Raw genomic sequence first — 25,197 nt, forward strand, 5'->3', positions numbered from 1 at the left:
TTGGAGCCAAGCAGGTAAGCATTTCCCCAGTTAAAAGGTCCCCCATTGTTTCCTTAAGGAACCTTGGTGTTCGCTGTGGTGGTACTTTATCTTTGTCATTGTTTCATTTGCTGTTTTTCTTTTCCCCCAACAGCCTGTTTTGATTTAACTCTGTGTAGCCAGACAGGACACTGTCAGGCAGGTAAACTGAGGTGCATATGATATTCATTAAAAATAATAGAGATATCACCCTCATTCTCCACAGCAGGACATATAAAGGGTGGAAGGAAAAAAAAAAACAGTGGTGAAATGACTGGCCTAAGGTGCCACAGCAATTCAGTGGCAGGGAACAGAACCTAGGTCTCCTCAGTCCTAATCTCGTGCCCAGTGTGCTGGACTATGCCACCCCTTCTTACAAAAAGAAAGCAAGAACAAAATGAACGCCTAGGGCTCCTATGCCTTCTCTCAACCAATTCCCCACTCTATGATCAGGGTCATTCTGCAATGCCCTGCTTAGCTGATCCATGGAGAGAGTTGACTTAACTCTACATAGTACCTAAACTAAAACCATTGCTGAAGTTTCCTTGGTGGCTGATGGAAGGTTATCAAGCTAAATAAATAATGAACAAACAATAACGTCATTGAAGGGGTAAATGCCTCCAGGGTGCCCACTCCAGCAGGTTGAATGACTGCAGAACAGCAAGCATGCACCATCAGACCTCAGACAGTGGTCTTGTGTTTAAAGACTTTTTAAATATTGTGGTTTTTTCATGACTCTTAAGACAGTATTAAACCAGGGCAGACTTTGGTTGACAGTTTCTGATATAGGCTTTCCTGAGTAGGACTGTGTTACAAATAGGGTCCCAGTTTTGACAGGATGGGGTCGCATCCTGCAAATTAAGGTTTCATAAAGAACATTAAAAGCACTCCAAGATCTCTCAAGGGCTAATAGCATGGCCTCCCTGTGGTGGTGGACCTGAGTTGCAATGACATGAAGTGTGATATAATGACTCTGTTGTGTCCTGATGTGACTCTGCATGGGGTGGTGATTGAACCTGGAACCTCAGCACCAACAGCTTGAGCTAAAGAAGAAACTCCATTAGCACTCAGTAGATAGCAGGCTGTTAGTCTTACTGGGACTAGCCATAAGAGGGACACATAAGACATCATATTACTGTACATAGTCTCCTTATTAGACTAGCTAGCCCCAACTATATGAGGTCCACAGGAGTTTAAGTTCCATCTGGGTGCCATTTTGGCCTTATATAGAGCAACCACAGTTATCGAACCTGGGACCTATAACACCATAACACAACATTTTTCCATTGAAGCTAAAGAAGTAATAACATTAATAACTATTAAATAGCAGGCACTGATTCTTCCTTGGCCAGTCACTCCTGAGGGGAGGAGACTGACCACCTGTGTTAAGCCAGTCAACTACAAGTGGGCACTGCTCTATCCTTCTCCGCTAACCCTGGAGGGCCATCTAGGCAGAGTCAATAGCAGTGCATGCTGGGATATGGTTCTCAGGAAACAATAAAGACCCCAACCCTTGGGTTTAGTGGTACAGTGGTAAGAAGTGGCTAAGCTAACCTTTTTGGTGTGCAAGGCCAGGCATTATCATGGTAGATACTACGGATGATCAGAAATGCCCTTACATTAAATGGGGTTTAGGCTAGGATGACATCAGCAGTGAAAACCAGAAGTCATTAAAATCCATTTTTGGCTAATCTTAATCAGCTGGCAAATAATGCACATGGTAGTGGCGGAAGTTGGGCAGCCAAGGTTTGCTGATCAAAGGAGAGTAGGAGTGTGTGAATGTTATTCCTTAAATAAGAAGTGGGTAAATGCCATATTCCCCAACTGAGAAGTGGGTAAACTCTATTTACCCATGTTTAGCCTCGACTACACTACTACTGGGCTTCAATGAGGCTGCTCAGCAGCTGTCATTAGACCCCTCCCTGGGTAGATCTCTAAGTCAGCAATGTTTTCTGTGCATGGTCAGTAGCAGTGCCTGCTGCAATGGCCTCTCATAGAAGGGGCTCACTGTGCAGCATCTCCCAGGCAGAGTCAGTAGCAATGAATACTGCGAATGCATCTTAGACATGATCCTACTCCCACCACAGTCAATGAAAAGAAGCTCATTGACTTAAATAGATTTTTCATAGATTCCCAGGCCATATGAGACCACTGGGACCATCTAGTCTGACCTCCAGTATAACAGAGACCTGCCCCCAAATAATTCCTAGAGCCGAACTATCAGGAAAAACATCCAATCTTAATTTTAAAATGGCCAGAGATGGAGAATCCACCACAACCCTTGGTAAGTTGTTCCAATAACCCTCACTGTTAACAATTTACACCTTTCCAGTCTGAATTTGTCTAGCTTCAGCCAGGGCCGGCTCTACAGTTTTCGCCACCCCAAGCAGCGCGCCGAATTGCCGCCCCGGGCAGCGGGGGCAGTCCCTGCACCCTCAGGGAAGCAGGCCCGTTTCCACGGCGGTGGCAATTCGGCGGCAGCTTCTATGCCTGGGACAGCTAAACATAGAAGCTGCTGCTGAATTGCCACGGAAACGCCCCTGCCGCCCTAGGGGCGCACAGACAGCCCCTGCCGCCCAGGGCGGCAATTCGGCACACCGCTTGGGGGCTAAACAACAGGGACTGCCGCCCCTTGCAGAATGCCGCCCCAAGCACCAGCTTGGAATGCTGGTGCCTGGAGCCAGCCCTGGCTTCAGCGTAGGGGCAAAACCCTTGAAAAAAGTATTTAAACTTTGCTGTGTCTACTGAGCAGAGCCAGTTGGAAAATGGTAGGTATTGTCTATGAAAAATTTAGAAAGAAACTAAAAAAAGTTCACTTTTTTTTCCAAAGAATTTTTCCAGTTTCCCAGCCAAACCTCAAACCCACATTTTTTTTTCAACAACAGTTGAAAATGGAACTTTTTTTTCTCTTTTGGTTTTGGAAATCATGAAAACTTTGGGGAAGGGGAGAGAATGACTTTTCTATCTTTCATTGAACAAACAGAACATTTCAAAAGAAACTAAAATTTTCTTTGAAAATCTTAATTTCCCTCCAAAAGGCCATTTTGTCATTAAATAAAAATGCTCAGATGAAAGTGTATAGACCATCTCTACTGCCTAATGCAATCAGTAGCAGTGCATTCTGGGATAGACATCTACCACCCATGCTAACTCCACAGTATCTCCTGGCCAGGGTCAGCAGAAAGGCCTGGTGGGAAAGGCGTGCTGTAGTGATCATTAACTCCACAGAGCCTTGCTGGCAGGCTCAGTAACCCAACAAGCTGGGATATGCGTCGCCTGGGAAAAGCTAACTCTGGTCTGTGCTGACACCAATAATTTTTCCCCCCCATTCTTGGCACAGCATATTCTGCTCGAACACACTTCAAAGAGGCTGCTTTATAGAAAGAATGTTTCAAAAATATAATATTTCCATCTGTTATTCCAATATTATATGCTGTGGGACTTGCCTTATGAACTATTTTCCTTTCCTCGCTCCCATTTAGATGTACAAATATTTGATTATAAAGCCCTTGTGGCTGGTCAGCCAGTCAGGCTGTTGGACTGTGAACAGACCCCTAAACATATAATTTTGTCTACAGTGGGCACCCTCTGCTGGGGAGCTAACTGCTGGGAGCCTATTCCATCATAACTCTGGGATTGTTCCCTCTAAAGGTTTCTCTGGAGGGCAGGGAGGAAGTATATTCTTAAAGCCAATAAAATAAACTTTATTTGGTTCCTTCACTGTTTGTTTGGGCTGTTTCATGTTTCAGCACTTTATTATAAATGTATATGATGTCTGTAGCGTCCTGCAGTTCATTTTAGAAAGGGCGTCTCATGGATTTCATTGGGGATAGAACATCTCAATTCATAATCCAAAATCTCAGAGCTAGAATTTCTTTTATGGGAGACATATGCACACCCCAGCACACACTCAGTGACACACTCAGATACACGCCACACCACAGCTACACAGCACACACTCAGCTATGTACACACAGATGCACACTCTGTTACAGCCACACATACACACTCCTCCCCATCACACACTCAGCTATGCACACAGGCAGAGACACACCCCAGCTATCCAAACGCATGGATACATACTCCACATGACACTCAGCTACACATACATATCCTACACACACACACACACACACACACACACACACACACACACACACATTGATACACACCACACACACACACACTCACACTCAGCTACACATACACATGGATACACACTGAGCTACACACACATAGACCCTTCCAAACACAAATATACACACTTGTACACTTTAGATACCCAGAGACAAAGACTCACACAGACCCCATGACACATTTGGAGACACACGCACACACATACACACACGGATACACACTTCACATTCAGCTTACACAGCACAAACACAGCAACAAACATGGATACACCCCATCACACACTGACAGAAATACCCCACCACACATTCAGCTACACACATACACAGATGCACACTCCACCACACACGCATCCCACCACACTCTCGGCCACACAGTCAGTCAGATAAGATACCGTACTGAAGAAAATGAGATTCCCTCAATATGTGTGATTTCTTCATCCTGTAATATTTGATACATTCTAAGACCAGAGCATAGACTTTCACACCTCATTAACATGCTTACGGGCACCATGTACCTCTTGTCATTGGCTTATTATCTCTATTAAGCAGAATTTGTGTCCCAGTAGTAATTCTGTCCCAATAGTAATCACTGTCACTCATTCAACTAGCTGCCAATGAGAAGCTACAATGCAGCTGTGTTAATTAAATGTGTCCTGTCAAAGTGTAGTATACTTTCCTAAATTCATTCTAAACTGTAAAACATCTTCCGCAGTAAAAGCAAGGTCATGGGTGGACCTTTGCCATTGAGTAGTAGTAGGTCAGACCAACGAGATCATCCTCTTCCATGCTAGTCAGGATACAATGTGAGAATTCCTCAGAATGGCAGATGCTGTATATTTGTGTTATTATTTGCATTACAGTAGCTCCTGCAGACCACAACTGAGATCAAGACCCCATTTTGCTAGGTTCTGTACAAACACATAATAGGCTGTGTCTACACTAGGGGGAAAAGAGTGTGTTCAACAGCTGCTAGCTAACACTTATAAACCAACAAGTGTTAAAATCCTAGTGTAGACAAGGCAAGTTGCAGCTTTAACATATGCTAGCTGGTCAGGGTAAACCCTAGGGAAAGGAATATCTGGCTTTGTACTGGCATCTCAGCCAGGGGGCACTTTTCTGGTTCTGTTATTATTCATTTGCTAAGAGAGCAGATTTTTCAATTCTCTGGACATTTTATTTGTACAGCCCCCAAACCTGGGTGTTCAGCTAAAGCTATTGAATGTCATAATAGAGGGTCATGTCTAGAGTTAGACTTCTCAGTTTGCTCATGTGACACGCTGATCCTGAAGCTTTTTGGGGGCAGTCTCAGCTGGGAGTCTTGTAATATACAGATACCCACTAATGGCTAGTGGACAAAGGCCCTATTACTACTAACACCTGAGGAAGCTCTCCTCTAGTTTATAAGGTAACCTGTGGTTTTGGAGCTAAAAGACCAAAGTTCTAGGCCTTGCTAGTGTGTGTGATTAAATTACTCCAGTAATTGATTAATCACATGCATTCCTTGCAGTCTGCCCCAATTTCCTCCTTTAGCTGGCATCTCCTCTAGATGTAGGCTGCATCTCCCTTATTAAAGGGTTTTTTTCTTATGGATATCACAGCACCTCTGGCAGGACAGTATGCTGTCCAGTTACCCGTGTCTACCTGCCATAGACCTACCTCTACAGACAGCTCTCCAGATCTCAAATTTTGTTTTACCTCTTACTCAAAGGTAAGTATTTTGGGTGTGTTGGAGTTGGGCACAATGGTTACATCTGTCTGAGGCAGCTTCAATCTAAGGCACATGCAGAGAGGTGATTGTTCACTAAAGGACTAACCTACAATTTTAGTCAGAGCCACTTAACGAGACCATTTTAGCTTTTCGTTCAAGGGAGATATAGGGCTCCATGACCAATATTTACAGAACACAAGCCTTGTTCACTTCCCTTTCTGTGACCAAATATTTTCGAACATTAAGGATAGCAAAGGCCAAGAGAGAGGCATAACTTCCATTTGTTAACCAAGGCCAGAACAAAATGAGGCATTTTTTCTTAAATACAGTCCATTATAATCCATAATTTAGTGCTGCCTGGTGCCCTATATCAAAGGAATATTCTTTAATGAGACACTCATCAGAAGTTATACTATTGCCAGTGTGCATATGGAGGAAGTAGGAGAGACCCTGAAATCAGAGGGAGATGCAATCTGGGAATTGGAACTGGGCCCCTAAGAGCATAGGTGAAGGCCAGATACCATTCCCCCAGGATGCTATCCTAGCACACACATCTAAACAAGAGGCAATAGGAGTTTTTTTTTCCCCCACAACCCAAGATGTAACCATGCATTCTGAGCCATTGCACTCTGCAGGGCCACCTGGGGGGGGGGAAAGTGGGGCAATTTGCCCCGAGCCCCACAGGGGCCCCCATGAGAGTTTTTTGGGGCCCCTGGAGCAGAGTCCTTCACTTGCTCCGGGGGCCCCAGAAAACTCTCGCGGGGCCTGGGCCCCTGGAGCTTCTTCCGCTCTGGGTCTTTGGCAGTAATTTGGCGGTGGGGGCTCCTTCCGCTCCAGGACCCACTCCCGAATTGCCCCGAAGACCCGTGGCGGGGGGTCTTTCTGCCCCAGGACCTGCCACCAAAGAGCTGTGTCGGCCCCGCCGTGGATCTTCAGAGCACTTCGGCGGTGGGTCCCGGAGCAGAAGGATCCCCCGCTGCCGAGGACCCCAGACCCCCTGAATCCTCTGGGTGGCCCTGGCACTCCGAACCATTTCAAATTCCTCTTTACAAAACCAGTATTTTTTTCCCATTTAAAAAGCTCCCAAATGTCCACTCTTGCAAAATCCCGCACCTTTCCAGCGTTTTCACAGCCCTCTTACATGAGCAGTAATTGATTTCATTGCAGTGGATGTGATAAAAGTCAAAGTTCCAGGTAAATAGAGATTGCCCTTGTGATACCAATAAAGAGAGAAACTTTGAACCACAGGGAGTGTTGACATTCTATACATTTGCCTTCTGGGACAAAGTCACCACATCACAACAGTGTGACCTTTTCATTGGGTAGTTTGATGTTGTCATCCTGTTATGAAGCAAGATCACCTTGCTGTGACAACAACAGCACCATTTCCTGTCATGACATCACCATGTTGCAAAGCACCATCACAATCGTGCAGTGTCACTGCATCATGCCACATCTTTGCAATATCATTACACTGCACTACATCATCAGCTCCTGAGGCATTGCATCAGCTTCTATTTTTGAATGCTTTAATGTCCTTCAGACCTACTTTGTGGAAAGACACAGTTAATGCTGATGTTAACGTGTCATTACTGGTATTTATAGTTAACACCCCCAATGAGATTAATAGCAGACCAGTTTAGTTCACATCTATCAAAGCATTTGTTTCAGGCTGTCTGCAGACTCAGACAGACAATACTACATGTGTCGAACATGGGTCACTATGGAAGGGCTCTTTTTGTTTTGCAGCCCTGAGAACTAGATTTTTTTAAATGAAAGCTGCAGAATATGAATCTCTTGATGACTATATTAAATAGGCTGGGGACTTGAAATGCCTTCTCTTGGTTAAGTGCAGTAAAATAAATGAAGTATTGCATGCTAGTATATAGAGAGGTTTGCAATTTAGTTACAAAATGAACTTGTTCAATAAAGTAAATCAGTACCAGTTGTAACAGTAATCAGTAATGGTTACAAGACCTTACTGTAAAAACTGCACTATTTAATAATGTTAAATAAGCCACATATGGAGACACACACATTTGTATGTGTTTATACTGATAAGTTTCCAGTTGGTAGGGAACACAGATAAAATCAGTGCACAGGAAATTTTAAAAAGGTAGATGCAGACAAAATGAATAGAATGTCTTTAGGAATAAAGCAAGAGACAGGATTCAAAGGGGAAGAAGGTCCCTGCCTGTCACAAAACACCTGTTCAGAAGGACTTGAGTTTTTCTTTTAGGAGTTTCATTCTTTTGCTCCCTGTTCACACTGAGGGCTCTGATTCTCTGGAGCCTTTGTCGTAAGCAAAACAATTGGAGAATGGGTATAAACCACTCCCAACTCGGAGTCCTCCACACACTGAAACCTGGGTAGAGTTTACACCCACTTTGCACAGATGTAAATGACAACCCAGAGGCCAAGGAAAGGGAGAACTGGACTCAGTCTTTAGGGGAACAGTCAGCAACTGAATACATTTTTACTCCAGTAAATCTTGCGTGTGAGTGCAGGCAAACAGAAGCGAGATGGCAAATATAGAAATAAGCAACTCAGTATAGATTTGGTGGGATATTCCCTATTCTTTTATCAGCTGCCCCCACAGGCCCTAGATTCAGAACCACTTACTGAATATGGCTTTGTCTGCATGCCAGCCTGGAAATATGTGAACATGCTCATGCAAAATCCTAGGGGAGAATGAGACTTTGATGATGTCCCCAGCTCTTCCTCCCAAGTACTTTCCTGAGCGCTTAGTCCTGAGAATATATTGGCACAGTAGATTCCTTTCACCTCATGTGGTACATCCATGCATCAAGCTTTCTCAATGGGATAGTCTCTGGAAACACCATCTTCTTTAGCTGGAATGGGAGGCTCCTGGAAACATCAAATGGGGCCGCGAGGGTGGGGAGTTACAAAAATATACAGTTGTTTGGGGTTTGGAACAAAACTAGTTCACTGGGTTCAATTTCCCTCTGTGCAGAGAGCCAGGCAACACCTCTGCACTGCTTAAGCCCTATTTTGAGTGCTTAAGTGAGACTCAAGTGGGGCCTAGCCCATGTGCTGGGCCTCTGCACAGCAGAGAATTGCTGCTGTGATATGTTTCACTGTGTTACGAGAGGGCCTGGCTAGCTAAAGACCCAGCCTCCATTCAACCCAGGGGCCTTTCTTCAGCCCCTGAAGTAGAAGTGGGCACTCACAGCTGTAAATGGGGAGCAGCCATAGCAAGACTGGCCCGATGCCTGTTCCTGAGAGAGAACAGCTGCAGGAAGACTAGAAGCCCAGGATTCCCGTTGGCCCTTCTCACCACTGGCCACTTCCTCCGCCCTGTCAGCTGGAGGGAGCATGCAGCACAGAATGGGGCTCATCATTTGCACTGGACCATGTTAAACAATAATGCAAATCATCCTCCAGTGTTCCATTGGCACTGTCCAGGCCTGTGCCTAGGAAGCGAGTGGAACTTCCCATTCACAAGGTAAGTGAGGAGCTTAGAGTCAAAGGAACTAGTGCCCGAGATTCTCTTCTGCGCCTGAGATATTTCCATTGACCTCAATGGCACAACTCACATGGGTACAGTTAAGCATGGGGATCAGGGCCTAAATTAACAAAAGATGCAACAAGTGGGCCTAAGGTGCAAATGGAAGGAGTGGAAGAGGGAGGACAGGGTTATGGAGAAAAACTAGGTGCCCGAACTGCAGGGTTTTTCAAAACGTTTAACTACATGGTAGAAAATAACAATATCAGTGACCCCTTCCTGGGCACCTGCCCAAGGGGGTATGTTTCACACCAAGTATAAATTGGTTGGAAAATGGGGGTAAGTGGTAATGTGGACTGGCAGTCAGTGGATGTCCAAAGGAGCATAATTTACACGAGCTGATGGAACAAATTAATCTGAGTTACAACCTGCTGGTAGTTGCTTTTCCTTCTAGTCTCTGTGATAGGGTATATAAACCCCATTTGGGGCTAGAAGGGGCTACCTTGCAGCCAGAGACTCAGCTAGCCCCTCCCTGGGGCACCTGTACTGCTATTACTCCCGGGGTGCAAGGTTTAAACACGAGGAAGCCCAGCAGTTGCGGGGAGGAAGGGAGAGGAGAGGCCAGACCAGACCAGCTTCTCCAGGGGTGATTGGAAGCCAGATTGGAGACAGGTCCTTAGGAGCTGCAGCCTGCTTGAAGCCCTAAGTGAGGGGAGGGGTGTGCCAGCCCCTGGGAGAGGTTGATGGAGGCCCAGAGGCCTGTGGTTAGACAAGAGGGCAGCCTAGAGCAGGAGAGGCACGCTTGCCACAAGATGGAGGCCAGCTGAAGTCAGCCAGGCTGAAGGTTTGGTTGTTTATACATTCTGTCAGACTTTAGTAAAGGTCTCTGTGGTCCCAAAAGAGCATGGACTCTATAAAGAGGTCTGTTCAGAGGGCCACAACACTGCTATGGCTGGAGCAGGCCAAAGGACAGTGGAGGAAACTGAGGTAGAGTTGCTACATCACTGCATCTGGCCAAAAGGGGGCATGCCATAGTGGCAACTTTGCCATTTGTGGGGGGCTTGTCTGGGCTCTACTGAGACCTCCTCTGAGGAAGGCAGAAAAGCTGCAAGATGGAGGATGTACTCTGCCTGTTGGTGGTGCAGCTGCAGCAGACCCAGGGTGCAAGGACAGCAAAAGCAGCAGGAAGGTTTCCTGCAATGCCTGGAGAAATGGACCCTGAGGAAATCGAGCAGCTCCTGGGGAAGAAGGCCAAACAATAACCGAAAGGCTTTCTGAGTGGTTGGCAAGTGCAGCAGGCTGGGCAGAATTATCATGGATGAGCTAGAGGAGCCATTTCTGCCAGAGAAGTCCCAAGTAGAGTACAGAACGCTATCTGATGAACAGGCAAAATCATAGCCCATAGTCAAGGAAGCTATTAATAGTGCTTTAGAATACAACCATTCCCACCAGAAGGGTGGTGGCCCAGTAGCTGTGAGACCTGGTGCCAGGCTCGCTATGTCCGGAGATAAGCTATGTAGATGAGCTATGTAGAGAGTATGGTGGATCCAAGTGTCTTAGAACAATTTCTGCAGGTTCTGCTAGTTGGAGCACAAAGTTGTGTCTGACGGATCTGGCTAGTTTTCATCAGCATGATGGAAAGAACAGAGGCCTCTTTGGAAGGGGATGGTACCAAGCCACCCAACTGACAAAGTCAGATTGAGAACACCACCCTGAAGCAGGCAGGCAGATGTAAAACCCTGCTTTCCAGGGTCTGGAGAAAACACAGTAGGAGGAAGAGTGCTCGGTGTTCCTAAGTTTAAGGACCCAGATGAGACATCAAAATCGTTCCCCTCCTCTACCCTACCAGTCATTTCCCCAGCCCATTGCAAATCTCTGGAGGTAGCTGGGGAAATGCAGTCATGTGTTTGACTAGGACACATGAGAAGACAGCAGCCCATGCTGGTGGGTGACTATCTGGGGTATTGTTAAAAACCAGAATTGCGGTTTGGGGAACTCCTTAAACTGGGGTCAAACCCAACTGTATGGGGTATCTGTCAAGCTGAGGACACAGGTAATGAAGGGGCCTGGTGACCTCATGGTGTGGATATATTCTCATCAGGGGAAACCGACTTTTAGCAGGTAAGACAGATCATTACCTGCCAGTCCACACATCTGGCATGCAGGGAGAGACTGCAACTGATGTAAATCAATATTGCTTCACTTACTTCAATACAGCTCTGCCAATTTATGCCAGATGAGGATCTCCCATTGCTTCCTAAAAGTGTAACTTCTACTGACTATACATAGTCCTTAGACAAGAGGTTGATTAGACATAAAAATTAATTATCCAAAAAGATGTACTATAAGATGGATGCTTTTTTTATGACTATTACCTGAGCAAATCAGTGATTTCAGAAGTCTTTCCCTTTTAAAGTCAAGCCTCTTTTGCCGAATTTCTCCCCAACTCTGGCAAATCTGGTATGTAACTCAAGGAGCCAGTAAATATACAGGGCATCGACCAGCTAATGCTTAAAGGCTAATGTTCCAACTGCATATTGACACAGTTCTAGTCATCTGCGAGTAATTAGAAAATATAAATGCTAGCAACAGCACTTCAGTTCCTGTGCTCAGCAAGAAGTTAATGGCAGTTTATGTGGTTTTCTTTAGTCAGAAAAACCTTCTTGCAATGATAAATTATAAACTCCTTACCAGCCTGGGACATTACAAAGGGAAAAACAACAAAGAAGGAACACACCCATTGCTGGCAAAGTTGACGGGGTTTTTAGGAGCATGGGAGAGTGGGAGGTGGTACATGAGAATGTGAGCGCATGCAGCAATCTGTGCGTTTATGTGAAGATGCATCTGGTGTGCATGGGGTGTGTGTGTTTGGGTCCGAATGAGTGCATATATGGGCCTCACTGTACTGAAGCTTTTTTGGGAGCAACCAGTTAGAGCTGGGTGAATAACTGATTTGTTGGTTTGGTGGCAGTTCTGAGAAATAGGGGGATGGGGGAGTTCAGAGTAAACTAAATCTGACATTTTTTGTGAATCGAAAGAAGTCCCTTTCAGGTCTGTTCCAGTGCCCTAACAACTGGGCTACAGGTTGTAAGGGGGCAGCTCCAGACAAGGCAGTTCTATTTTGTATAGTAATGGGAACTTAACTGTGTCTCTGAACCACGTTAAAGCTTTGGGCATAGCCCAGATTTAGCAGTATAGTTAAAACACAGTTTAAAAAATTAATGGTAAGGTCCATTCCATGTTACAAAATGGCACCATGCGCTAACTGGATTAAGGGACAAAAGTTTTGTAATTGAGTCCCTCCAAACTGTAGCACAGATGGGGCTGTATCTATGTGTGTGCACCAGGCTGTTTATATCTGAGAGCATAAGTGAACAGGTCTTATTACATGTGCGTATCTGCTGTTCTGTGTATATGTATATGAGCCTAAGGCCACGTCCAGACTAGGAATTAAAATCGATTTTAGATACGCAACTTCAGCTACGAGAATAACGTAGCTGAAGTCGAATTTCTAAAATCGAGGTACTCACCAGTCTGGACGGCGCGGCATCGATGTCCGCGGCTCTCCGCGTCGATTCCGGAACTCCGTTCGGATTGATGGAGTTCCGGAATCGATGTAAGCGCGCTCGGGGATCGATACACCGCGTCCAGACTAGACGCGATATATCGATCCCCGAGCAATCGATTTTAACCCGCCGATGCCGCGGGTTAGTCTGGACGAGGGCTAAGAGTGAATGTGTGTGCACATTTAGATGTGATCAGTGCAAACCAGAAATGTGTGACTCGGAAAAGATCCAGTGGTTTGGTTTCCACAAACATCCAAAAGCAGCATCCTCTTTAGTCCAGAAGCAGGCCAGGGAAATTCATGAGAAAAGCCTTTCTGGTGGATTCAGGAGAGAATCAAGAACTAAGAAGGCACAAGAACATAAAAAAAGTCACAGGAAATGTTAGCCGCACTTTGTGACCCTTCACACCACCTCAATAAGCTTCATTCACAGATGATCTGTCCTCAACATATTCCCAAGGGGCTTCAACATATCTGCCAATAGGGATCCAGCACTCTGACATGTCCCCCAAGTTTCAGTTAATGGGAACTGAAGAAGGCCCAAATCTTCAGTGTAATTTGCCTATTTTCAGTCCCAAGAAAAAGCTGAAAATCATCTTATTCTCCAAGACCAGACTAGTATGTTTGAACTAGTGCTGGCTGGAAACTTTTAGATTAAATGATTTTTCCAATTAAAAAATGCAAGTTTGTCAAACCTGGAACTGTTTGCAAAAACGGGGTTGGTTTTGACAAATCTCTCTACTCAAAACATTTTTGAAATTGTTGAAACAAATTATTTGGACCTTTAAAAAAAATCTGTTCTTTCAGTTTGAAGTGACTTTTTGTTTTGAAATTTAAGCTACTTAATTTTTAAAAAGTTAAGGGGGAAAAAAGATCAAAATCAAAATGAAACATTTCAATTAACCCAAACAGACTTTTTGTTTGTTTGTTTTCCAGATCCTGAAAATATGAGATTTTGGCTTTTGTTCCATATTTGAGACAGATTTTTTTTTATTTTTTATGAAATCTCAAAAATGTTCATGGGATGGGGAAAAAGTGCAGCTCTAGTTTCAATCCATTAAATTTTTGAAGGTCTCCACTGCCTCCCTTTTCAGATTTAGACCAACCAGCAGTTAGAACCATGCAGACAATACCCATGCCTGCACATGGACTACACAACGAAGCTGCAAAGAGACAGAGCCTCGAGGAAGAGAACTGGGGCTGGATAGAAATATCCAGTGAGATGGAGGGGGTTCCATTTGGGAAAAAGGCAGGCCAGGCCTTGTCTCTTCTCCAGAGGTTTAGAGAAGAGAGGAAAAGACAGTATCTTAGGAAGGAGAAGCTGTGCTCAGCACTTTGCTGCTGCAGTGGAAGACCTTTTTGTCTTCATTTTGGAATGTGATGTTAATAAAACCAGATCCTGCTATTACTGGACTCATGAAAGCCTCTGAGTTACTGAGGAAACAAACGGGGAAACTAAGACAGGGCACTGCAGCACCAGCCCTGGTCACAAGGGGGCACATTGGAGTTGACTGACCTTGCTACACTTCCAATAAACCATCTTAATGACAGCTTGAATGCAGAAACACCACTAATAGAGGCTTTTTGTTATCACTCCACCTTCTGTCTTAAATTACAAACCGTTTTGCCTCCATTATACTTGTGCAAACTCAGAGGATGAATGACCGCTGGGGAACATAGAGGTTGTGTCATCAAATCACCATTTATAATAAAATGGAGACACAGCTCTGTGAAGGGTAAGACAGCAGATTTTATCAATAACATAATGGAATTCCTACAGCACGGCTAAGTGCGTTGCCATGGGTTTTATGACAGATTTACTATCATTGTAACTTAATGCATCATAATAAGTATCTTCATAGTTATTATTGTTTTACAGTGATAACTATAAGTCAACCACAGCTTTATGACTAAATTTGTAACGTTACTACAATGCTCTGGAAAGGCTGAGGAAATTGGAAACAGGCGAATTCACATGCTTTCCCAGAATACTTTACTTAGAAGGACTCTGGACTTTTTTTCTTTCCTTCCCTTTTGGTCGTTTCTTTGCGAACAATTTTAGTAGTATGTTGGTTGGCAGTTTAGGAGGTGGTGTTCTTTGCTCTGAATTGGTGTATAGAGCTGGATGAAAACTGGAATTGTTTCCCTGCAGAATTAATCATGGGGGAAAACAATTCCTATCAACATTTGTTCAACTTAAATTGTTCCACAAAAGTGTCCAACCTTTACCAGTTGGAAAACAATCACAAAGCGTTGGGATCTGTGGTAAAAAGGCTGGGTTTCGGGAGGAGCATGGGGCTCTGGGCCAGGGACCCTTGGGCATAGGCATAGTTTTACTTCTATTTTTGGGGGGAAAGGGCTGGCAGGGCTCGAGCCATCTCCTCACAGCAGGGTCCAGGAAACGAGTGCCATCTCCACCCCCTGACTAACTCAGGAGGTCAGCCAGCCCTGTCTGGGCTGTGGGGGATGCAACCAAAAATTATAACTCAAAGGGGGGAACTCAGTTCAAAAAGTTTGAAAACCGCTCAGGGTGCAGGGAGGGGATAGCTAGGGACTGTGTGCGGGCAGAGGGGTAGCTAGGGACTATGTACAGGCGGGGGGGGGGCTCCCTGTGCAGCTCCCAGCTTCAGCGGCGGGGGAGGGTGGCACTGGGGCTCCCAGCTTCAGCCCCCCACTGCTCCTGGCTTGTGAGGGGGTAATATTTGCTGGCTTCAGCCCCATGCTGCTCCCGGCTGGGGCTGGAGGGGGGCAGCTTCAGCCCTGCACTGCTCCCGGCTTCAGTGCTGGGGCTCAAGGCACCGGGTTTCAGCCATGAGGCTCTGCAGCCCCCTGAAAGAGCTTGCAGACTGCCAGTGGGCCACAGACCCCCAGTTGAGAACCGCTGATTGTATGCCATCAGACCGCTGATAATTCCCATGGCAAGACCACTCCTGTGCGCTGCTCCTGCCACAACCTACAGAACTCAGCGCTGCAGTGAGACCTACTTGAGCCCGCACGGTACACATACACCTTTTTATCTGATCACACACAGGATGGAAGGCTCAGACCCCCCCAACCCCAGAGGGGCAGCAACCCCCAAGATCTCCTTCTATCACAATCCCAGCTCTGCCAAGCTGCTCCCACATTCGGGACAGCTACACATAACACAGTGAATGCAACTGGAGTGCATGCAGGTAAACCCTGGAATTCAGATCTATGACACACAACACAACAGTGGCATGTTCCCATAGCTGTTCTTCATGGCTTCTTATTATGGCATCCCTCTTCCCCCTCACTGAACCATTCCCAGTGGCTATTGCCAGCTCCAGGGGACAGAGTTGGGTTGTGTTGTGTGGGCAGTGTGTACCTTCTTTGTTGCCTGGTTTTCTCTGAATGTAGCTGAACCCAGCATGCTGGAAGGGCACGAGGTACCACTGGACAACCGTAATTCTGTGTTAATTACATTTTTGGGCAGATAATAATAATGATCAGAGGGGAACATGGCCCCATGCATAGAAATGCAGGGGTGGACGGGACCTCAAGAGGTCATCTAGTCCATCCACCGGCACTAAGGCAGGACCAAGTGTACCTAGATACACCTATACAAGTACACCCACTCCGAGGGAGCCTTGCAGTGTCCTAGGCTGCAAGGAAAGATGAAGCCACAAGCTGTCCCAGAAAGGAATCAGGCCATGAGATGCTTGACCCTCTCACCTGGCTGCCAGCAGAGGGCCTAGCAGGGAGCTCATTCACAGAATCCTGGCTCTTAATGCCATCTAGTTTGACCTCCCACCGAATGTAGACCAAAACAGCTCTTTCCTCCCTCTCTGGTCCTGTAGCCAAATAGAGCTGGCAGGTGAGATCCAGAGATCACATGGGCTATTGGAGGCTCCCAAAAGACAAGTGGCCTAAGTAGCCACTTTGCTTTTGCTAAGGTTGCCCCTGCCTCTATTCTTGCCCTCAGAGATGTCAGCTGACACCTGACACATAGTAGCATCCATAAGGGACATGTAGCAACAGTACATTGCTGCTGTCTGTACAGTACAGTGTCAGCCACCCTGGTGCCATAGGACATATTGAGTAAGCAGGAGGAGCTGAGGTTTCCCCTACCCAAGGAGATTGTTAATGGGTTAGTAGATGTGGGAGAATGTGACCCTGTTTCAGATGAGAGGGTTTCAGGAAATGAAGGCTGCATTGTACACCCTTCTCCAGCGCGCGTGCACACACACACACACACACACACCAGCCTCTTCCGCCCCTCCCTCCCACCAGCCTCTCCCCCAGAATGGAAGCATTTCTACTGAGAATCAGAATAAAGGAGGCCAGAAGGCAGTGCTGCACAGGCAGCCAGCCCTCAAGGGAGAGAAAATTCAAACCTGAAATGAAACTCCAGTTTCTAACAACCTCCTTTGCACCCTCTTCTTGACTTGCAAGTCCCCTTCTCGAAAGCTTCTCTGCTATTCAGGGACTTAGCTCCTTCTTAAGTTTCATAGTAAATGCTGTGCTGCCAATTACCTTGCCTCGTTTATGGGATGGACTGGGGATTTATGTCCCTCTTTCATTCTGTTTATATCAACCGATTCCTCCTCATTGGCCCCTAGAAGGTTAATTCTCCTTGCATGCAGGAGACACCCATAGCTCTCTAGACTGGGGCAGCCTACAAGGAAACAAGCCATCTTCCATATTTTTCTGCCTTCTGGAGCTTTGACACTTAACACAACAATAAGAAAGGAGGCTGTTTCCTGAACAGCGGCCTTGTTTCCTTCCATTTCACTTCCATTAACACTGACAGAGAAAGCTTGCAGTTGTCAATCTTTCCACAGCAGCCTTGACTCACCAGGCCCGAATGAAGACTCAGCCTCTCCATCCTTCTTGTCAGCTATTAATCCCCTTTGTTGCTTTCTTTCCCCCGCAAGCCTTTTCCTTTCCTTTCCTTTCCTGAGTACTGAGTCCTCGCTTTGCCAGTGCCATCCCTCTGGCACCTCCTCAGAGAGGCCTGCGATCACTGGGTCATTCTAGAGCCATCCATGGAGAAAGATGGATCTGTCATTGTCCGAGGATGAAATTTTCAGCCTTCCATCCTTGGAGATAGGCTGAAGCCAGAAACATGCATCCAAACCCTCTGAGAGCAGCTCACAAGATTCCAGCATTGGTGAACCCAAACATGAGCTCTAGCTTAAATATAAAAGTCACCTCCACAGCTGGATCCAAACCGCCTGTCCATGAGCCATCCCTGGTCAGAACATTGTTTTAGTCTAGAGCTCACAGATCCTGTTTAAATAGATTGATAATATTACTGCTTCCTCTGGGCATAGGGGAGAGGAGTAGGAAAATTATAGAAATGTAGGCCTGGAAGAGACCTTAAGAGGTCATCTACTCCATTCTCTCATCTGAGGCAGGATTAAGTATAACTAAAGGTGGAAGTGGGGTGGACTTAATCTGAGAGTCTGAATTTGCCAATCTGAAGTGCTGCATGATTGTATCAGCAATGTCACCAGCTCATGATTTTATCACAAATCTCATCAGATTTGGTGGGTTTTAGTAAATCCCCAACTCCTGGAATCTAGTGAGCATATGGAAATTCAACTTTCATTTTTGTTTACCCTATGTGTTTTAGGAGTCTAGTCAAATGAGACTTAGGAACTTTCAAAAATTTAGCCCTTTGTGCCTCAGTTCCCCATCTACAGTGGTGTTGTAAGGATAAAAAGATTACATCTTTCTGGATGGTTGCAGTGTAACATTGCTTTATTTCTTAAAATCCAGAACCTTAACACACTAAAACCAAAACCAGAAAAAGACAAAGCAGGCTGCTCCCCAAGGCAAAGAGGCACAATTCACCCACCATGCTTTAGGCTGGCTCTTTGCAAAACTGACTCTGATTGCATGCTTCCCTCAGAGTCCCCTAACCTGCAAGTAGGACCTGAAACCCCTTAGGTTTGAAAGTGACAGCTTGTAATTTTTTAAAACACTTTTCAATAAATCACATTGCCTAAACACCATAGTAATGGGGTCTTATAGATACGCAAGGCAGATTTCATGTTGAAGAAGAATCTATCTGTAAAGCCAAAGCCACATATGCCCTTCGTTCCAAGAGCAGTATGTGTAGTGGGGGTTAGGAGGGGCTTCCCTCTCCCCTCCACCCACCCCTGGTTGATATATGAGAGTAAATATACAAAAATCTAGTCATAAAATTAATGGAGGCTGCATTAAGTCGCAGGTCATAAACTCACAGGGGTTTGTTGCTCATTTTGTTGAAGCCATGCAATTTACCAAGGAGAAGTATAATCCACAGCAGCTGTCCTATCACAACCCCCACCTCCCCGCTCCCGATTAATGAGGTTGAGGGGAACACGGCACTGAAATCATCAGAAACTTAATGAAACATAAAAACTTTTATAGGTCACAGGCATTCGCTGTATCCAGGTATGAATCAAAATGTCAGAGGAGAAAGAGTCTGTCTGATCCCAGCAAGGGGGTTATGTCCGGGCCGGAGTTCTGCTCTTTCAAAGGCAGGCCTCCTGCCCATAGCATGGATTGCCTACATTTAGGGCCAACGTTCATGCAGCTGCCATTCTACTCCCCAGGGGGCCATAGAGGAGGGGATGTTGGGCTCAGTTGGTGCAGTCAGGGGAGTGTTTCACAAGCCAGTGAGTTGGCAAGGTCTCCCAAAGGCACGGCAGGGAGGAAGAGGGATCCCATTAGTTTCTCTAATGGTGGAAGGAGTGGGCCCTTTTGTCCATTATGGAACAGCCCGGAGTTCTTAAATTCACATCTTTCCATAGGGCAGCCTACGCTAACACCCAGGAATTGGCCTCAGAGACCCAACAGGGCTTGCATTATCATGGAAAAGCAGCCTTTCCACCATGGAAGGCTAGCTTGGGTGGGTATGGAATGGGAATAGCAGTTCTATGTGTAGCCTCAGCACAGGCCACCGAATCCCTGTTGTGAACCCCCTTCATAATATCAGGGACATTGGGATCACCTCTCTGTAAGGCTTTACTCACTGACAGACAGACACCTCTTTACCACAGCACCCCCCACAATGTGTTTCCTCACACTATTGTAAATCCCACTACGTGAGGTTTCTCAGGGACTGCCAGCACCCACAGGGCAAACCCCAGTGTCTCCTCCCCAGCGAGTGCCGCTTTCCTGGGCAAGCTCCCATCATGGGTTGAAAGAGGCCTCCTTGCCCATTCTGAAATTCTGCAGGCCACGGTTCCGTGACCCTATTCTGCCACTCACCACTTGTTGTCCTGGCTGAGCAGTGGCATTCAGCTGGCTCAGCTTCCCTAGCCAATTCAGCCCTGATCTGGCTTGGAATAAAGCAGCAGCATAGGCTTGAGCCCATCTGGCTCCAGATCAGAGTCAGGGGACTCCACTGCCCACACTCTCCCTGGAATTATCTCCACTACCATCTCCACACCTGGGCAGCCATTCATCTGTATACTGGCTGGATTTCCAACAAACATAGGACTTGCTGCATCAACAGCTGGTTCAGTCCCTCTACACTGGGCTTCAAGACAAGGGCCAAAAATGGCAACTACCCCTGGAAGACCCTGGGATATTCAGGGAGGCGAAGCACTGAAACGGGTTACCTAGGGAGGTGGTGGAATCTCCTTCCTTAGAGGTTTTTAAGGTCAGGCTTGACAAAGCCCTGGCTGGGATGATTTAATTGGGGATTGGTCCTGCTTCGAGCAGGGGGTTGGACTAGATAACCTTCTGAGGTCCCTTCCAACGCTGATGTTCTATGATTTTATGATTCTCCACCACGTCTTTCAGTCCCACAATACCATGCGAATTCTCATCCAAACCCGCTTCTTCAGAAAGCTGTACTAGGACCTGAGTGTGATAAGCCAAGAGGCTACCAACCTCTGCACCAAAGAACACTCTCCAGCCACAGTATTTCAGTCCCTTTTCATTCAGGGCTTCGCTCTGATTTCTCCAGAATATCAGTCATGTCCCTTTCCCCTGACCCAACCCAGGGTCTCTTGCAATGGCTCCCTGCAGGATAACCTTCTGCAGGCCATGCACCTGAGAGTCATCTATACACTGAGTTCTTTCCCTTGCTCCAGGAACACCTGCTGTTCAACTGAGCTCTTGTTGGCTTTTATGCAGACCAAGTGATTCCAGTGTCACCTTACCCCTGATCTCATAGCATCAGCTAGGAGGTAGCAGATTAATAACAGGTGGGTCTACACCCTACTTCTCTTAAAGGGCCAGGCACCCTGTGACTGGTATTTTGGGAGGCCCACAGTGCACAGGCATCACAATGGTGGGCTTCAAGGCACCACTGTCTTGCTCCGACACCTTCGTGCAAAGTGAGTGTGAGATGCTGCCGTTCGGCACAGCTAATGTTTTGCACCCCTCTTTGCACAGCTGCAAATGGTGACACGTGGGGAGAGGAGGATCAGGTCCTCTGGAAGGAGCAGTGTGAGAGCACACACACTGCACCAGTTGACCACCAGCAGGCTTCTCAGAGTGGACCCAATGAACAGGGCCAGGAGTATCCATGTTTATTTGTAATGATTAACACTGAGAAGGCCCAGGTTAGACTGGTCTTCTGTTAGGCAATGAGATGTGCAGTGTCACACGTAAGCCTTGGAAAAGCTGAGCTAAGAGTGTTTGGGGGCACTGATGATGGACTGTATGGGCTCTGATACTTTAACCCAAACCTGCTGAGCCTATACATATGTTATTGGGGTTGAGGACCATTAGGGCACCAGTCCTAGGGATAGAGGAGAGACAGTTTAATTCACTTTCTTAACTTACATGGGTTTATGCCTCAGCCTTAACCTGATTTTATTTTAATATCTACTGCAGTGTTTCTCCATTTCAGTTGAAAATATCTTGGCAACATGCTGCTAGTTTTGTGGCTCCAGCAGTCTTGAGTCACAGGCTGTACCATAACCTCAAGACTCCTGCACCCTCTGGAAAGGTTCCATCACCGAGACAATGAGAAACTCCAATGTTGAAGGTCAACATGACTGTGGGTTTTTATTATTCTGGTTTTCTTAAAGTGGTTTTGAGACCAGCGTGGGGATTTTTAAAGCAAGTAACCCCCAATGACTTTCAGTCAGCACTGGGAATTTAGATCATGGGGTTTTCCCCAGTATCCACTGTTGCACCATGAAAAGAGAAGTGTACTGCTTCTCAGCTGCGTAGTGTCAGATGAAAACTATCTGTTCCCATCCTGCAAGCACTGTCTTCTTGATCTGCCTCTTAAAACTTACAAGGTAATTTAGAGTTTCTATTGTATATTTCCTGTTTAGGCAAACCTAGTGACAGATAATGTGGAAAAAGCTGAAGTACCTGATGCTTTTTTTGCCTTGGTCGTCACAGACAAGGTCAGCTCCCCCATTGCTGTCCTAGTCAACACAGTATGGGGAGGAGGTGACCAGCCCTCAGTGGTGAAAGTACAGGTTAAGGTCTATTTAGAAAAGATGGACATGCATAAGTCCATGGGGCCAGAACTAATACATCCAAGGGTGCTGAGGAATTGGCTGATGTGATTGCAGAGTCACTGGCCATTTTCTTTGAAAACTTGTGGCGATTGAGGGAGGTCCCAGACAACTGGAAAAAGGCAAATGTAGTGCCCATGTTTAAAAAAGGGAAGAAGGAGAACCCAGGGAACTACAGACTGGTCAGCCTCACCTCAAACCCTGGAAAAATCATGGAGCAGATCCTCAAGGAAACCATTTTGAAGCACCAGGAGGAGAGGAAGGTGATCAGGAACAGTCAATATGGATTCACCAAGGGCAAATCATAGAATCATAGAATATCAGGGTTGGAAGGGACCTCAGGAGGTCATCTAGTCCAACCCCCTGCTCAAAGCAGAACCAATTCCCAACTAAAGCATCCCAGTCATGTCTGACCAACCTGATTGCCTTGTATGATGAGATAACTGGCTCTGTGAATATGGGGGAAATGGTGGACATGATATATCTTGACTTTAGCAAAGCTTTTGATATGGTCTCCCATAGTATTCTTGCCTGCAAGTTAAAAAAGTATGGATTGGATGAATGGACTATAAGGCAGATAGACAGCTGGCTAGATCGTCAGGCTCAAAGGGTAGTGATCAACAGCTCAATGTCTAGTTGGCAGCCGGTATCAATCGGAGTGCTCCAGAGGGTCTGTCCTGGGCCGGTTTTGTTCAATATCCTCATTAATGATCTGGATGATGGGATGGATTGCACCCTCAGCAAGTTCGCAGATGACACTAAACTAGGGGGAAAGGTAGATGTGCTGGAGGATAAGGATAGAGTCCAGAGTGACCTAGACAAATTAGAGGATTGGGACAAAAGAAATCTGATGAGGTTCAACAAGGACAAGTGCAGAGTCCTGCACTTAAGATTGAAGAATCCCATGCACTGCTACAGGCTGGGGACTGACTGGCTAAGTCACAGTTCTGCAGAAAAGGACCTGGGGATTACAGTGGACAAGAAGCTGGATCTGAGTCAACAATGTGCCCTTGTTGCCAAGAAGGCTAACAGCATATTGGGCTGAATTAGTAGGAGCATTGCCAGCAGATCAAGGGAAGTGATTATTCCCCTCTATTTGGCACTGGTGAGGCCACATCTGGAGTATTGTGTCCAGTTTTGTGCCTCCCACTACAGAAAGGATGTGGACAAATTGGAGAGAGTCCAGTGGAGGGCAACAAAAATGATTAGAAGGCTGGGGAAAATGACATATAAGGAGAGGCTGAGGGTATTGGGCTTATTTAGTCTGCATAAGAGAAGAGTGAGGGGGGATTTGATAGCAGCCTTCAACTACCTAAAGGGGGGTTCCAAAGAGGATGGAGCTCGGCTGTTCTCAGTGGTGGCAGATGACAAAACAAGGAGCAATGGTCTCAAGTTGCAGTGGGAGAGGTCTAGGTTGGATATTAGGAAACACTATTTCACTAGGAGGATGGTGAAGCACTGGAATGGGTTACCTAGGGAGGTGGTGGAGTCTCCATCCCTAAGAGGTTTTTACTGCCCATCTTGACAAAGCCCTGGCTAGGATGATTTAGTTGGTGTTGGTCCTGCTTTGAGCAGGGGGTTGGACTACATGACCTCCTGAGGTCTCTTCCATCCCTAATCTTCTATGAGTCTATGAAACACTTGTAACATGAGTTCCATGATCTTTTCAATACCTAATGAATATGGCTGTCTATTTTTGCATCCTAGGGAATGGCTGCTTTGGAGTCAGAATTTGGCATGATATGTACTGAGAGGTGTGCCATACATTTCTCCTACAGAAGAAAATTGACACTCCATCTCTTCCAGAGAGGAGGTATGGTCTACGGGTTACACCATCTCTCTATGCCTGCCAATAGGATTGATATGGCATTGGTTAAATGGGGCTGGTACACTATTTACTGCAGTGTTATTGGGAGACTGAATTAATGTTTATAAAGTATTCAGACATCTCTGGCTAAAAGACACTGAGTTGACTACCAGGCCAAGAACGGTGCTAATGGTACTTATTTCAGGCCATTGATCTGCTAGACAGAACTGATATTGAACTCTTTTTGCCCATTTCCAGCTGTCTGTGTTGCTGGTGACCAGAAAGCAGTAGGTAGAGGATTTCACAGTAACCACAGTGCTGCCTAACTCCTGGTTTGTATTTGCTTTGAACTTTGCCAATGCCTAGCTGAAAGAAGTCCTGTTCCTAAAGCTTTGCTGTCTGACATTTTCAATTTCCGTTGCTCATCTTTCTCCTGATGTATTTGCTGCTGGTTCACTGTGAAGGTGCTGGAGCTGGTGAATATCTGGATTCTATGTGTGGAACTGTCAAGCTCTCGAGAGCTGTTGAATGCTCCTCATCTTCTTCATTGTCCTCTTCCTCCCCATTTTCCTTTCATCCTCAGAGAATTCCCAGCTCTACTTCATTGTCCATAGCAAACTTTCACTGGTGATGGGGTGAACTCCAAAAAGGTCTGAAAATTTAGATGGGATTTTCAGAGGGGCCTAACAGAGCTAGTTAGCCAACTACCACTGAAAGCCAATGGGAGTTGGGCACCCGACTTCACCCCTTTGAAAATCCCAGCTTCAGTCATCTTCAACAAATACCCCGACGAGCTATGGCCATGTGCTCTAAGAAGGCTCTGATGGTTTATGAAGAAAATCCCAGCATGTTGGGAAAAAAGCTAGTGTAAATTGGTGTCACCATCAATGAAGCCAATGAAGCTATGCCGATTTACACCAGCTAGGGATCTAGGTTTGTGAAATCACAAGAAAGAAAGACCATATATTGGCCAAATCCTTCACTGGTGCCAGTTAGTTGACTTCAATGAAGGTACATGGCCAGTTTGCAGTAGGGGGAAATCTGACCCATCCAGTCATAT

Source organism: Gopherus flavomarginatus, chromosome 7 (genome assembly GCF_025201925.1).
Source record: "Gopherus flavomarginatus isolate rGopFla2 chromosome 7, rGopFla2.mat.asm, whole genome shotgun sequence".
NCBI classification, from domain to species: domain Eukaryota; kingdom Metazoa; phylum Chordata; order Testudines; family Testudinidae; genus Gopherus; species Gopherus flavomarginatus.